The sequence below is a fragment of the Brienomyrus brachyistius genome, chromosome 19 (assembly GCF_023856365.1).
Source record: "Brienomyrus brachyistius isolate T26 chromosome 19, BBRACH_0.4, whole genome shotgun sequence".
Lineage (NCBI taxonomy): Eukaryota > Metazoa > Chordata > Actinopteri > Osteoglossiformes > Mormyridae > Brienomyrus > Brienomyrus brachyistius.
The window spans coordinates 9,117,438-9,128,807 of record NC_064551.1 but is presented as its reverse complement, the minus strand read 5'-3'; positions in this window follow the sequence as shown (position 1 = coordinate 9,128,807).

Sequence of the window (11,370 nt, the reverse complement as noted above, 5' to 3'; positions counted from 1 at the left end):
ACCGGAGTCCCGCTCTCGACAGCCTGCACCTGTATCCGCGGCAGAAGCCCGCAGCCATTTTGGCCCCCGACAGAGAGCCGTGATGGAGTAAATACGGCCGGCATCAATCACTCCGCAGAACCCCGCAGAGGCGAGTCCTTTCCCTGTCTGACAGCTGCGCTGCCTCCAATCTCGATTTAAAGACACAGTCGTGGCGTAATATTCCGAGGGCGCTGTCAGTCAGCGCGGGGTCTCACGAGAAAGACAGAGGAACTAACAGAATAAGTACGGTCCAGCTTACGCAGACTGCACGCAGCCCAGAATAACAAAAACATGAAAAGCACACCCATATCCCGTGCGCCGTAGCATCTATCATCCCGAGACAATGCAAGATAAATGGCGGAGTGTATGGAAACAAAGGCAGGCACGCTCACCCGCTGTGTTCCAGTGAAATCGATGTAATTCACTGCTTTACCTCCGAGCTCGGGGTGCCCCTGTGAAATCACGGGCTCTCCTGCATTTTAGTATGACCGATGCACTACACTGTTTTCATATTTACACCGTTTCACTCCATTCACTGTGGATTTCGACATCAAAAACGTCTTTCATTGTGCTCGCGTTGAGTGCATCCCTGTGAAATTATGTGCTAGTGTGAACTTCAATGTAAGAGATGCTTTTCACTGTCCTTGTATTTACTGTCTCATGCCATTCACAGTGTTCTTCAAAGAAGCTGGTGCATCTCGTAATGTTGTCGTACTTAAGCGTACTCAGAAGGGCTTGGTCTACTGACCTGCTTGGCCTGGTGTATTTCTGCATAATTATGGCACTGTGAGGTGTTCCCCCGCACACCCGTTCATGTGTGGGGTGTGTCGTACAAGGGGAACCTGCCTCTGCCATTTCACATTATTCCAGCGAAGGGGCGCACAGGAGATTGGGCCAAACAAGGCCTCCGAGTGCAGCATTAAAAGAACATTCTAGATGACAAGGGCAGGAAACATCAGAAAAGCACACAGGCAAACAATATTCCCCAGATACTTGTTAGGCAGCCTTTAGCATGCCGCCCTCTGGCTTCAAAAGGGCCGGGATTTCAGATGTAGTCATCAGCAGTGACGACGTAACACTTCTCCAGCCAAACGAGACAATCAGATAGAATGCGAGATTTTTCCTTGGCTGGAAATGCGAGCAGCAAGTGCAACATCATGTTCCGGAGAATTCATACAAGCCGGCATAGTTAGCTGGTGTATACCGTTAGCGAGCTTTAGAGGAAGAGTGGAGGAAGATGGAAGGCAGACGTCAATACATCAAATAAACAAACAAAGAAACAAGGAAGTAGATAAACAAAAGAAAAGAACCACGAAAAACTGTATCATGTTACTTGGAAATATGAATTAGATTGGCCGGAATACAGCTGGCAGTGTTGGAGATGTACTAGCATTTTAATGTTCTGGGTCCCTTAACATTCCTTCACACAGTCCTTGTTTATATTGAATATTAAGCATTAAATTTGTATTAATTCATGTCACAGACACATTTTTGAAATTCAGTCACAAAGCAGTTCATGTCACACTAGGTCCGGTCTCCCAATCAGTACATTACCTGCTGCCGTGAACTTTAGAAATCCAACCTAATCAGTCAACGCCCTTCCATAATGAAGCTCATACACATACGCAGGCAAATGCATATACTCATGTATTCTCAAACGGAAACAAGCACAGTGTCAAAATATGATTAAACAATGGAAAATCCATCCACATTGCCTGATAAAGGTCATAAAGATATTGGAGTCTCTCCCAAGTAATATAGGGCACACGGCTGGGGAACATGCTGGTCAGGATGCCAGCCCATGGCAGGGCACACACACACACACACACACACACACACACACACACACAAACGCAGTCACACAGTCACACACTACAGTCAGCCAGCAAGCCGGAATACCTGAAGGAAAATCATATGACACGAGGAGAACGCGTAGACTCCACGCACAGACTGGAGACGAGATACAAACCCCCAAACCTTGGAGGTATGAAGCAGCAGCAACTGTGCCACCCCCCCGAAATAGAAAATCATGATAAAATATTCAGATTCAAACAACAAAGGAAACAAAAACAGCAACATTAACGCCATAGGAGTTCACCTCCATGCATCTAACAATATGTCGCCTAGGAAACGAGTTAAAAAGAGTAAACTCTCTACGGGGCTCATGCATACGACACAGCACATGGCTTCCTGTCATGGTGTCATCATTCAGAGAATGTGACTGAATTTATACAGCATCCCTTGATGGGAAAGGAATGTAAATGATCCACATGCTTTAGAGTAGGGGGCGCCAGACTCAAGTGATTCATGTGACCACAGTAAACTTCATTTTGACGTGGAGAATGCATTTTTGGTGGTGGACTCTCTGAAGTAAGGTGACCTCCAGAGCTCCACCTGACAAGGGGAAGGTGGGCATGCAAAAGCTAAAATCGTCCCCTTGAGGTCTGGGAGCCCATCTTCTCAAAATGTGCATGCAGCTCCTCTCCTGAAGCCCCTTTGCCTTTAAAGGAGCATAAATTTCCCTCTGCTGTGACTGACAGCGTGAAAGGTCTCTCAGGCATCACTGCATGATGCTTCTGCCATGACTTCCAGAGAAATCACAAGAAGACAATATGAGGATGAGTGACAGAGGAATTGTCTGCCCAAGTGTATTATTTCTATCTATTCCATCCATCCATCCATCCTTCCATCCATCCTTCCATCCATCCATCCATCCTTCCATCCATCCATCCATCCATCCATCCATCCTTCCATCCATCCTTCTTCCATCCATCCATCCATCCATCCTTCCATCCATCCATCCATCCATCCAACCATCCATCCATCCTGCCATCCTTCCATCCATCCATAATAACAATGAGAACCTTAACCTTAACCATGTGTGACCAAATGAAATACAAAACATTTTAAGGTTTTTGATTGCAGTCACAAATTTTTATAAACCTGAGTTTACCCTAGTGGGGACTGAAAAAAACATCAGAATGACAGGTTTTTATCACATTGTGGGGACATTTAGGCTTATCTTATTTTATTTTATCTTATTTTATCTTGTTTTGTCTTCATGTGCGTTCTGATTTCTGCCATGCTGCTGTCATTCTTATGTTACATTAAGTACTCACTGCACAGCACTGTACTGAACTGCCTCCTTTGCCACTTTATTTACAAATCGTTACATTCAGGCTTAGTTTTTCATTTATTTTTCATAGTTATATCATTTCGCTTTAACCTTCATAATTTCCAAACTGAGCGTGATAACATGCCCCATGGCCAAATAGACCTACAGCTGGTTTGCAGCTGCACTGTAAAGCAGAAGAAGGAAATCATACATGTACAACCAACCCAGAACCTGGCCCAGTCCAAACCCACCCAATACCACACCTGACTGTAGCGTAACTCACACTTAAACTCATTAAAACTCATTAAAACCCGCTGAGTTGATCTGCAGCCGGCTGCAGTTTTGTTTTCTCCTGTCACTAAAAGCAGGGATGGGTAAACATTTCACGGCAAGAGGGGTAATGATACATTTTCATATCGGTATCAGAGGGAGGATGCCGATTGTACTCAACACAGATTATGCTTTTGAAGGGGGGGGGGGGCGTAGAAATGGGGGGGTGGTAACGGAAGCTCTTTGGGCAGACTTCATTGTCGCAGAAATGCAATTATGCTAATAAGTGGCTTTAAGCTGCGGCTGAGTGTGCAGCGTAAGCGGGGGGGGGGACACGGCTTTCGCCAGTCTTCTGATGAGTGTCTCGCTGGAGAGAATGGAGAGGGTCAGTCACTGGTCAGCTTTTTGTTGCGTGTGTGGGGATGTGAAAGCTTTCCTGCTTGTGTGTGTGTGTGTGTGTGAGTGAGGGGTATTGTGTTTCATTTCCAGGAGTACGTACAGGGGCGGGTACAGCTCTTTAGGCGTGTGGTCAGCCTAGCCTGGCACCAGAACAATCCTGCTGTGCCAACAGCCAGACTGACCCCTATGCTGCTCCTATTTCTAAAGGCCACAGCGCCCCCAGCAGGCAGCACTCATCAGCACTGATATATAGTGAAAGCATTACGTTTACATTTGCTTAGGCGAAGCTTTTGTCCAATACGACACTTTTCTTGAGACTGAATATTTCACTGGAGCAAATAGGGTTACGTATCTCACAAAAGGGAGGAGACGGCTGCCCGCCTGGCACCCGGGCCATCGACTTCCAAGCCCGGATCCTTAACCGCGATTCTCCCCGGTGAGTCATGGAGACGCCATCTCTCCAGAAAGAGACACTTTAAGGACATACAGAACACAAATGCTTTTTTTTTTTTTTTTTTTTTTAACATAATTGGCTCTTTTAAAAGACATTACAATTTAGTTTGGAGTTAAATTTGATCTCCTTTCAAAGCTATGAGGTCAAAAATCATCTGCCGCTTTACTGCGCGAGCCAACGGAAGGTCACTCGGAGAGTCCGAAACATAAATGAGCGAGTGCATCCATGTCAACGCTCATGTCTGGATATGTCGCCCTGCTGCATGTTCCGGAGTGTTCTCCTGTGTGTCTGCAGGCTGTTAATTTGAGCATGATAACATTGGAAGCCACTACCTACATTATCATGGACTCATGAAGACTCTCACACACCACGGAAGACTAGCGCCATTCCATACCTTCCCTCTTTTCTTTTTTCTCCTTCCCAGGTGTATGTAAATTGGTTTCAGGAATAAAATCCTTTTATCGTTCCCTTCCAGACCCTGACCACCCTATGTTTTCCATGGTTTAACATGCTTGAATTAAGAGAACAGGCACAAGCTCAATTTTTCAAGCTAATTAGAAGACAGTTACATCTGGGTACAAGCAGGAGGCTAAGCTGACCTCACATGTGATCGGGCACACAGACCCAGAGAAAGGAAGATAATATCCCTCGTACATTAGCAACACACACACACACACACACACACTCACACATCCATGTAGGATATACCTATCCTTATGGGGCCCGCTCATTCACTTCTATGGGAAAAATGCTAACGCTAACTATGACAACCTTAACCCCCACCCTGCCCTAACCATAACCATAAGTAACCAAGGAAAATACTAGAGTTTGTGTGTTTTTAGTTTTTCCATAGCAGTCACCGATTTTTATAAAATAGAGGATATTTATCACGTTATGGGGACATTTTGTCCCCATAAGGATAGGTATACCCGCTCCCACACACATACACACAACCACACACACACACACACACACACACACACACACACACACACTCACTCACAATACCCAATATTTCAGAAATACCCAAACAGCAACACACAAACCCAGCAGGCGCTCAGGCATATGACCTGTACCTCTTTATCCGTCTACCTGAAGTTGAGGTTAATGCATTAAAACAGAGACTCGGCCGCTGTGTTTGTTCTAGTAAGAAATTGTGTCCCGAAAGAATAAAATAAATACACAGACCTGCATATAGACGTGTTGATATGACACACAATCAAATACATGCACATAGATACAGCGGTACATCCATACCAACGTACACAAACAGGTACATACAGCATAACAATATGCAGGCTAAGCAGCCAACGCATTGGAAAAGATACCAGCATATTATCACCGAAGCAAATACGGTTCTTACACGTCAGTCACGCTCCATGTAATCAGCAGTCCTGCAGCTTCAGTAGTGAACACCACTCAGAGCTCCGGAAAACACAGGAGTATGGAATCAGAGCTCCCATGATTTGAGGTACTTTTATTAAAAATGTCGTGCGATCCTGACCTTGAAGGAAATGGAAGGACAGTCACCTTCACAATCTGTGAATATGCAAATATAAGTTATATGTCCAGTACACTGGCAGAATTCAGAATGTAATTCGTGGACGATGATCATACATTTCAAATAATGTCCACTACAGTGGTAACTAATTCTGTGCTATTCTGGAGAGTTTTCCATAGGCGGCGAAACCTAAGATCATTTGTAGACAACAAGATTTGGGGATGGATCCAAATGGGGAAGATGCAGGTCTATATTTTCAACATATCCAAAGATGGTCACATGTTGCAGGATGGTCAGTGTTAAATGTAGCCTTAAGTTATATAGAGATCTACACAAATAAATTAGGCACGTGACTTTGACCCTTTAATTAGGTTCAAAGGAGCACTTGATGCACCTTTAAGTCTCTTTTCCTGAATGAAGAGGCACTCCTGATGTAAACAAACCCTTGCTAGTTCAGTGTTAACTTTTAATTTTTTAACCTGAAGAAGTGTCCCCAAAAGTAAGGTAGGTTCAGGTTTTACTGCACTTTGGGAACATTTTGGTCCCCAAATTTGATTTATGCAAACCCCCCCCACACACACACATGTTTGTAATATATCTTTATAGGGACACTTCATCCATTTCCATGGGGAGAACTCTAATCCCGACATGATGACCTTAACCCCTACCCAGCCCTAACCTTAACCACAAGTAACCAGACAAAATAGAGTTTTTGCATTGCATTTTTAGTACAGTCACAGAACGGAAAAATGGTCCCCACAACATCAAAAGAACAGATTTTTATTACATTGTGGGGGACATTTGGTCCCCACAATGTACTAAAAAAATAATCCACACACACAGACACACACACACACATTCTCACACAGATTTTTGAAACAGTTCCTGCGGCAGTGTTGACAAGCACAGCGAATCCTTCTGGAAGGGTCTGGCGGACTCAGGCTCATTAGCAGGCTATCCGGAAGAAGCAGGCGAGGTGACTGGCTCTCACCAAATTGGCCTTATGGGAGACGGTGTCCCCTTTCCTTTTAAAGAAAGGAGCAGGTGCATTAAAATATGATCCACGCTGGAGCGGTGGGGCAAGGACAGGCTCAGGAAACGGGGGGAGCGTCGAACCAGGGCGGCTTCGGGGTGGGCGGGCGGGGCATGTCTGGGCAGCATTAGCGGGAGGGTCCGTGGCCCCTGGAGAGGCGGGGAGAGCTGCGGGAGGAGACGATCAGTGCCACGCGGCTGGTGGCTCCTTCCTGCCCAAGCTACTGCACGACGCGCCAGAGATTCGGGGAAGACACCCTCAGGTGCCTTGAGTGAATGTTTAATTTAGTCCGTTTGCCACCGTGATTGACGTTGATCTCACCTGAAGCAAACATAAGACCGGTGTTCCTGATGATGGCAGCAGGACTAGCTTTGGGGCTGGGGTGGCCATTCCATATCCTGAGAGAGTTAGGGCTCAAGTAAGCCTGTGGTCTGTATCTCTTTGTAACAATTCCAGGCATGAAGGAGCATTTATCCAAGGATCTGGATTACAGAAAAGAGCTGTATGCATGTGCATTTGCATGTAGGTGTGTTTGAGTGCGTTTCCTGCGTCCTGAGGACAAGTGCAGGTATTTTATATAAATCGACTGCTTTCTGTTGCTAATTATAGCAGCATGTTAGCAGCCCAATAAGAATGAAGGCATGGTGCCACCTACTCTCTGCAAGATGGAAGGCAGCTTGATTCTCAAGGAGGGCAAACATATTATAGAACCTTGGGTAAATTTCCTCATTGTTTATTCATTAATCTGCCACAGTCTCTTTGTTGACGTTTTAATATTGTAATGATTTTTCTACCAGTGGCAATTTCATTTGCACAATACAGTGTAGATTAGTAGAAAAAATGTCATGGATGATGCCAAAAATGATCCAAAAATATGGGATAAAACTGAACCTATACATCGGTCCGGCACAGTTATGGGGTCTGAGGAACAAGTAAAACAAACTGTAAAAGGGATGAAGAAAATGCAAAAAAAGTGAAACAGGAGTGAGTGTGAGTGAAAACATGCGCTAATCGATGGTGAGGATCATAGCAGGTCACGTTGCCGTCGCTGTGGGCTGTGTTGCCAAGGTGACAGAGAAACTCCAAGGTCTGTGGGTTGAGTAATGGACGGTTGAAGGGCTCACGCCCGCTGTATTTCCATTCTGTCTGCATCCTGCACGCCTCCTCGCCGCTGCAAAGGTGTCCACTCACTAAGGTGCACAACGGGAAGTCCACGCTTATCGGTGACTTGCTGACAACCCTAAATAGTTTAATGAAATGCAAGGATACATCAGCCCCTTCAGTGCTGGTTCAGGCTAGCCTCACCAATGGCTCGTACTCCTAAAATGCAAACTAAGAATGACCTGGTGGTAGAATTACCATATGCTACTCATTGGAGCCAGAATTGCTCATTACTGTCGTACGTAGAGCTTTGTGCCAACAATGCAAAGGTTGTGTAAGCTCCCATATAGTGTAACCCTACGTCTTTATCAATTTCCTACATAATTAACTTAAATAATCACTTAATAATTGCTGATAATGATTCAATTCAACCAATGTTTGAATAATGATGAATAATCAAAGACATTGGAGTATGATTAGAGTGTACCTACACACACACACACACACATATATATATATATATATATGTACATATATATGTATAACACACAGAAAACACAGAAGAGAATAGTGATACTTCATTAAGCCTCATGGGAATTTTTATTTTTTTGCTTCGCCCCCCATAAAGGTGAGGGCTACCTGAGGGGGGTTACAGCCACTTTGGGTGGGTTAAGGGCCTGGCTCAAGGGCTCATGGATATGTGACTATTCAGCGAAAGCCAGACTTCAGCTGCTGACCATCCACTCACAGGCACAGAGGCTTAGCCCACTGGGCCATGCACCCCCAACCCCACCGCCACATAAAGTTTATGCATGCAAACGTGCATGCGAACATATGCATGTTAAGCCAAAGTTCTGCTAGGTGGCAGGTGGAGAGCAGGACACACAGGTAAGTGAACATCCAGGCTTAGTAAGGACAACATGGTCATTGAAGCTTAACGCCTCTAGGGGCAGGATTCTCCAGAATCCACTGCAGAAGGGGGAGTTCACAGACCCTATGCATGTATTCTCTGTATACAAGCACGCACAATCCTCAGCGTCCTCGTTACCATTTTTTAAAATTATATTATCTGACCATTACATGTGCTATTATTTCAGTGCATTGATGTCCTTTTCTCATACATATAGTTCAGGCATAATGGTGTGACGGTGTCTGCAGCCTCCCAGCTGCCCATCACAGAGGGGCTCCCCCTTATCTCCAGGAGTGATGCTCACCCTTCGTATCTCTACGCTGTAGTGCAGCGGTGGGGGTGGGAAGGGGGGACGCTGACATTAATGGTGTTATTTCCGTCCTCAAAGTCAGCGATGTGTATCTGTAGGGAGACAGCAAGAACGCGCCGGGTGCCTGTCGAAGGGCGGCTCTCATCTCGACGAGTGTCTCAGATGCGCAACGGCGCAGCTAAGAGCCTCCGCCACAGCGACAGCGGGGCCATTTCAGCCTCTTCCAAACACAGCCTGCACACTTCACTTCCAGCACTTGGCGTTCAGCATTTTTTTATTGTCTTAAAGTCATGATTAGTCAGTCTGTTACGGAGGACGCCAGATGGAATGAGGGTGTGCAGACGAAATCTTTAAAGCAGTCGGGAGAGACGCGAGCAGCCAAGATACAATCCAATATGCGAGCTCCCTTCTTATTGTACCCAGAGATTTGTACGCGATCGGTTGACCATGAATCGCAAGGCAGTATGTCATCGTATTCGGAACATAATTCAGAATAAATCATCCTCTCAAGATGTATCAGAGATGTTTACTGTTAGTAGTAAATATTCAAATTTGGTAAATACCTGAATAGCTTAAACTTGAACTGTACACCCAATACTGTGGCACTGAAAGGACAAAGACAAGACAAATAGTCATGTATATTCCTATGAGTTGAGAGTCAGGGGTCTTGATAGCTTTCCCCTACAACAAATACACTTGGTTCACTTCACAAGGAGTGATCGTTCCCCATCATGTTTGCCTTTGGACAGTGTTTGCCCAGTGTGTCCATGTCTGGCCAATAGTTTTCTTGTCTGCTGCAGGTTCCTGCTGCAAAACATTCCTCAAAATGAGGGCTTTGGGACCTTAATTTTTTTAGTCAGCGCTTCCTTATTGGTAATTGTACCTGTTCATTTTCATGTCTTGATTGTCAAAAATTCCACGCCACCTTGAAGTCATGTGATTGGTTAAATCACACATCCGGCATCACTTATGCTGACAGACTAAGAACCAACACATGCAATAGAGAAAACCTTACAGTACCATACCAGTTTCTGTGCAGAAACAGATCACAATTCCTAAACACACACAGAACATCAACAGATGTTAAACATAACACTGATAACTTCAATACCACACCTACTATTCATATTAATATTGATGAATGAATGAGTAATGAAAACTGTCCATGCAAGTACAAATCGTGACAGGAACATCACTGACGCCAACTGTCTGCCAAGGTGCCACAAGTTTTAATGACAGTTTAGAGGTCGTCTGCATCCCATTGGTGATGGAGTGCCGAAAAGAATATTAGAATTATAACGTGTTTAGATCAGGGCTTTTCAACCTTTCTTATACTAAGGATGTCAAAAAGAAATTCGACCGGAGCTAAGGACCCCCTGCTACTAATACATGTTCACATATGTAAATCACATAATATTGAATGTTCCCAGTTTTACAGTAGATAATGTACACACAACATTTATCTTCTTGGTCTCTGGGTTTGCCTGTACCTTCATTTACATAGTTTATGCAGCATTTATCTTGCAAGAACAATCTTCCTTTTATAATTGTATTAGTTTACTAAACACCACAGGGTTCGGACGGTACAAATCCAGACCAAATTTTTATTTCAACCAACCAGTTGAGCATCAAGTGTCACATTCACAGAATACTCATTTGTTTGGTTGAAACAAAACCTTGGTCTGGATTTCTACTTTCTAGACCTAAACCTTCCACCTCTGCTAAACACCACTGGTGTTTAAGGGAGTCTAAGTTATGCATGCAGATCACTGTATTCCTATGAACAGCTGCCTCTGTTCAGCCATTGTCCCTAATCTGCCCTATTTAGCAGACACCTTTGTCCACAGCATAGCTGTTAGTGAGAAGCTAGGGGTTAGAAGCCCTGGGGCAACTGGGGTTAGAAACCCAGAGCTGTAAGGGTTACCAGCGGGTCTGGGCTCATGGACAGAAACAGATTCCAGATGGATGGTTGGATGGATGGATAGAAGGATAGATGGATGGATAGTTTTGCCCACCAACATAACATAAAATTGAAGTTTATCAAATGCACAAGAGTACAGCAAGGAGCAGTAGATGAGGTAAGGAGATGCACTGATTACAGTACGTTGCTGCACCCAACACACGACAAACCACTTCAGGGATGAGAACCTGAGTGCAGCCATGCAGTGGGCGATACCTCAGCAGTACACTAGTCCAAAGGGACAAGTGTGATTTTTTTTTCTGGTAGCTGCAATGCCAAGCGGTAGATGGAAGCAA